Source organism: Schistocerca americana, chromosome 1 (genome assembly GCF_021461395.2).
Source record: "Schistocerca americana isolate TAMUIC-IGC-003095 chromosome 1, iqSchAmer2.1, whole genome shotgun sequence".
Classification (NCBI taxonomy): Eukaryota; Metazoa; Arthropoda; class Insecta; order Orthoptera; family Acrididae; genus Schistocerca; species Schistocerca americana.
This window is the reverse complement of record NC_060119.1, coordinates 1,260,135,236-1,260,140,820: the sequence shown is the minus strand read 5'-3', so window position 1 is coordinate 1,260,140,820 and position 5,585 is coordinate 1,260,135,236. Positions and strand designations below refer to the sequence as shown.

Here is a 5,585-nt window from a genome sequence, read left to right as displayed (position 1 = left end):
ATGTCGGCACTGGACTGGTCCTTCTTTACTGTTATAGGTTTCGATTATCACTCGTGTGTAGAGCAGGTGTTTGACATCATATATCTTGTCACTGTCTTTTCCGGATGGGAGGGTGACTCGGTACACAGGTTGCGGTATCAATTGTTTCGTCTTCTCGTCGCGTTCCTTAAATTGGTACACTTGTAGCACTTTGAAGCCTTTTTCCTTGAGGGCATAGTAAAGCTGTTCTTCGGTAACTTCCGCCGGAAGCCGTTTGACAACTACTTTCAGTTCCCTGTCGTCTGGTGCTTGATGTGTAAAATAGGAGAAGTTGTGGTTCGTGAAGAATTTTATTGCACGCCTTTGGTCTTCGAAGGACTCAAAGTGGTATTTGATGCGGTCCTTTTGGTATATAGCTTTAAGGTTGCCCTCTAGAAGTCCGTTGAGCGTTTCATTGAGGTGAACGTAATCCTTTGTGTAATAAATTGTGACTGGGGGAACTTTGCGAAGCACATTCTTGTCTCTGTCCACGGCTTCTGCGGCATTAGAAGTTTGTGCCTGCGGCTTGTTGGTGGTTGATGGAGGCGCAGCTTGAGGTGTCAGTGGGGCGAATCGGTTCGTTGTCGGGATGGTCTCCGTTCGTCTCTTAGCCGGGTTGGCTAAGTCCTTGGCTAATGCGTTGCTTCTGCGCCGTTTGTTGTGTACGAGCGTAAAGTCCCCCTCTGCGTGTAGAGAGTCGTTGTCGTTGTCTGCTGGAAAGGCCGCTGCCATCTCCGAGTCGGTGACCGTTTGGTGGGAGTGCTGTGATTCGACATCTGAGTCCAAAGATGGAGATGCCAGACAGGTGTCGGTATCCTGCTCTTGTGTTTCCCGTGAATAGCGGATAAGGCGTTGTATGTCCTTCAGCGTTTCTTTGTCCTCCTCCCGACTTATATCGAGCCTTCTGGCGTAGTCCTGGCGGTCGTCTTCATTGCTGCGTCCGTCGTGATGTGATGTATGGCCGACGTCCGAATACGGTTTCGTCGTGTGGTGTGTAGTTTTCTGCTGTCGAATAGTGCCTGTCGATCGTCGTTCTGTCCTGTCATGAACCGGTGCCGTAGCCTGGGTCGTCAACATGAGATCCGTCCTGTGTGGAGCGGCCGCTGGAGCGTCCGGCGGGCCAGGCCCAACCGACCGACCAGCGGCCGACTCCAGCGCGTCCGAGGCGGCTGCCCCGGCCGCGCGCGCATCGTCCTCGGTCGTCGGCATCGCGAACTCGACCTGTGACTGCGCCAAGAGAAGCAGCGCCATAGTATAATATAGTTCGCAAACTTACGTTTAGGAGGGAGCGCGCAGTTTATGAAGTAAAGCCACCACGGCCGCATTAACCCTTTCGCTGCTACAGAGACAGGCTTCCCGCATTCCGCGCTGTGCGCGATTTTGTCATCACTGCACTGCTCGCCTGTGCTGACACGTGGTGTTGCGACTGCTTTGACACACTTATCATTCGATTTCACAGAAACTATTTGGCCCAAAAATTTGATTTTTACACATCTTCTTGACTGATACCTTCCCCCCATAAATGACTTAATTTTGTTTCGATGTTCAACACAGTTATTGTGCAGCATTAAATGTAAACCACTGCACGAAATTTTGAAGTGTTTGCAGAGGTAAAAGTCCTTAGCGTATACTTTCCGTATGGTCGATTTTAGTTGCCACAATGTTGAGAATGAAATGTGGACAATATACCTAAATTTCATATAAAATTTACTGTATAACAATATCTCATTTACGTACGAGATAGGTGTCGTATGTAATATTGAGTAATATTCCGTCTTTCGCGACTGTAATAAAAGTTTTATTTATACCAGACTCATTTCGCTTTTTTCTAAAAAGTTCTGATTAAAATTGGCGAAGTACACAAAACTGAATTGTGGACGTAATAATATATAGAAACTAAAATATATCGTCAGTGCGGCGCATTGCGCAAAAATATTGTGTTTGTCACAACAGACAGCAAATACTTGGCAAAACATAGATCAGTTGACGAAAACATTGAATATGATGATGTTGCCAAAGCAGCGAAGCAAAGAATTGCGTCAATCAAGTAGCTTGGCAATGTACGAGCCGAGATTCTGCTCTAAATAATGTTTTTAATACTGTCGTAAAGTATATATTTCAATATGAGTAGTAAAACAGCGACTGCGGAAGATAAGATATACAAACAAAACAGATAACATGAATATTGTATGTGTGCCTTTTCATTGTTTTTAATTGCTGTGAAAAGAAATATTGGAGGACAAAATTAGAAAACCGAAAACTAATTATGATTAAAACGAAGAGACAAGCAACTAGAAATTTCAAAAAATTACATTCAAACGAATAAAATTCATGAAGTAAGACACTTCGATATTGTTTTTAAATAACCAAAATATTAAGCACCTACAAGGCTTGAACTCAAAACCGTTCACGTAGCAGTTAAACATCTTAACCATTACACTAATGTAGCTCGCCTTTCAAACCAATTCCTGGAGGACTCTAAAATATCTCGCAAAATACCGACAAACATTGTTGGTACAACTATGAATTATTCACATTTCGTCGAAGTACAATAGGAAATAAACAATTTATTGCGAAAAAGCGGTTTGTGAGAATGATACAAACACCTTTCCTTGATATCACCTGAATTAGGAGGCTTATTGCTTGTTTGGTTTAATTAATTAATAGAATATGAAGCAATTGGTATAAAGAATGCTTTTTCCAGACTTTCTATAATAGAAAGTCTGCTATCAAGACACATTCCTTTTGTTCAATTACTTTATTTATGACTGAACGTTTCTAAAACGGAAGCCACTCGTCCGCGGTCTGCACTGCAGTCAAGCTCTGGCAACGTCGTTCTCTGTTCATTGGTGTTTTGTGACGTCAGATGCGCAGAACGAACCTAAACTCGGCCGCCGTCGCAAATGACGCGCACTTTAGCTGGTCGTTTATAAACTGTTAGCATTTCGGCTTACGACGAACATGCGCCAGACTGTGTTTGTCAGCTTAGGCACTGCAAGCTGATTTTGGACGAAGGTGGCCTAGAAGGCACGTCCTGCGCTCAGAGTGTGGGACGGGCAGAGACTGCGCTCGGATTGCGGGCAGACGCTGGCTGTGTGGAGGCGGGAGGCGGCGTGCAGGGCCCGCCACGCGCCCGGAGGCGGCCTCCCGCTTTAACGAGATCTCGGGCCGGGCCCCGCCGCAGCAGGCGCCGCCTCTGACGCCGCCTGCCGGAAAAGCAATTTGCGGGCCGCATGTAAAGAAGCGCCCGGGACCCGATATATCGGGCCGGCCGCCTTCTTTGTCGATGGCTGCCAATTTGCGTCGCATTACGCCACCAGAGTCGCCCACCGCCCGCACGGGATGTTGCGAGGCAGGCAGTGGCTGAGGGGGAAACCACTGCCGCTCGCGTCCTCCACAGAATACAGCTCCAGGGTCTTACCGGCAAAATTCCGTGAACGGACGTTTCAAGGTATTACTTCCTTACATGGAGGATGTTCTGAGTACAAGTGGTGTTCCAAGCACGGGGCACACAACCCGTACCACACGCCACCGTTAAGCACTAATGAAGGACTGGGTCGCAGAATGAGCACTTGCTCGCGAAAGGCAAAGGTCCCGAGTTCGAGTCTCGGTCGGGTACACAGTTTTAATCTACCAGGAAGTTTCAAGGACTGGGTCTCTTACTTCGATTGCACATAATTCATTAAGGTCAATCCAACACATTTATTTTAAATAACATAGCTAACACTTGGTTCAAGAATCATAAAAGAAGATTGTATACATGGAAGAACCCTGGAGATACTGACAGACTTCAGATAGGTTATATAATGGTAAGACATTTAGGAACCAGGTTTTAAATTGTAATCTATCGTTTATGAACTGTAGATTAAAACTGAAAAAACTGCAAAAAGGTGGGAATTTAAGGGGATGGAACCTGGATAAGCTGACTAACCCAGAGGTTGTACACAGCTTTAGGGAGAGCGTAAGAGAACAAATGGCAGGAATGGGGGAAAGAAATACAGTAGAAGAAGAATGGGTAGCTTTGAGGGATGAAGTAGTGAAGGCAGCAGAGGATCAAGTAGGTAAAAAGACGAGGGCTAGTAGAAATTCTTGGGTAACAGAAGAAATATTGAATTTAATTGATGAAAGGAGAAAATATAAAAATTCAGTTAATGAAGCAGGAAAAAAGGAATACAAACGTCTCAAAAATGAGATCGACAGGAAGTGCAAAATGGCTAAGCAGGGATGGCTAGAGGACAAATGTAAGGATGTAGAGGCTTATCTCACTAGGGGTAAGATAGATGCTGCCTACAGGAAAATGAAAGAGACCTTTGGAGAAAAGAGAACCACTTGTATGAATATCAAGAGCTCAGATGGAAACCCAGTTCTAAGCAAAGAAGGGAAAGCAGAAAGGTGGCCGAGCGAGGTGGCGCAGTGGTTAGCACACTGGACTCGCATTCGGGAGGACGACGGTTCAATCCCGTCTCCGGCCATCCTGATTTAGGTTTTCCGTGATTTCCCTAAATCGTTTCAGGCGAATGCCGAGATGGTTCCTTTGAAAGGGCACGGCCGATTTCCTTCCCAACCCTTCCATTTCCTTCCCAATCCTTCCCTAACCCGAGCTTGCGCTCCGTCTCTAATGACCACGTTTTCGACGGGACGTTAAACACTAACAACCACCACCACCACCACCACCACCACCGCAGAAAGGTGGAAGGAGTATATATAGGCTCTATACAAGAGCGATGTACTTGAAGACAATATTATGGAAATGGAAGAGGATGTAGATGAAGATGAATTGGGAGATATCATACTGCGTGAAGAGTTTGACAGAGCACTGAAAGATCTGAGTCGAAACAAGGCCCCGGGAGTAGACAACATTCCATTAGAACTACTGACAGCCTTGGGAGAGCCAGTGCTGACAAAACTCTACCATCTGGCGAGCAAGATTTATGAGACAGGCGAAATACCCTCAGACTTCAAGAAGAATATAATAATTCCAATCCCAAAGAAAGCAGGTGTTGACAGATGTGAAGATTACCGAACTATCGGTTTAATACGTCACAGCTGCAAAATACTAACGCGAATTCTTTACAGACGAATGGAAAAACTGGCAGAAGCCAACCTCGGAGAAGATCAGTTTGGATTCCGTAGAAATATTGGAACACGTGAGGCAATACTGACCCTACGACTTATCTTAGAAGAAAGATTAAGGAAAGGCAAACCTACGTTTCTAGCATTTGTAAACTTAGAGAAAGCTTTTGACAATGTTGACTGGAATACGCTCTTTCAAATTCTGAAGGTGGCAGGGGTAAAATACAGGGAGCGAAAGGCTATTTACAATTTGCATAGAAACCAAATCGCAGTTAAAAGAGTTGAGGGGCATGAAAGGGAAGCAGTGGTTGGGAAGGGAGTGAGACAGGGTAGTACCCTCTCCCCGATGTTATTCAATCTGTATATTGAGCAAGCAGTGAAGGTAACAAAAGAAAAATTCGGTGTAGGTGTTAAAATTCCATGGAGAAGAAATAAAAACTTCGAGGTTCTCCGATGACATTGTAATTCTGTCAGAGACAGCAAAGGACTTGGAA

General features: G+C 45.2%; 1 non-coding gene across 1 annotated transcript; it reads left to right on the top strand.

The window, feature by feature from the left end:
• The first annotated feature begins 4,412 nt into the window (after nucleotides 1–4,412).
• On the top strand, nucleotides 4,413–4,490 carry Trnaa-cgc. Its single transcript has one exon. It is a non-coding gene; the product is annotated as a tRNA-Ala (tRNA).
• The last annotated feature ends 1,095 nt before the right edge of the window (nucleotides 4,491–5,585 follow it).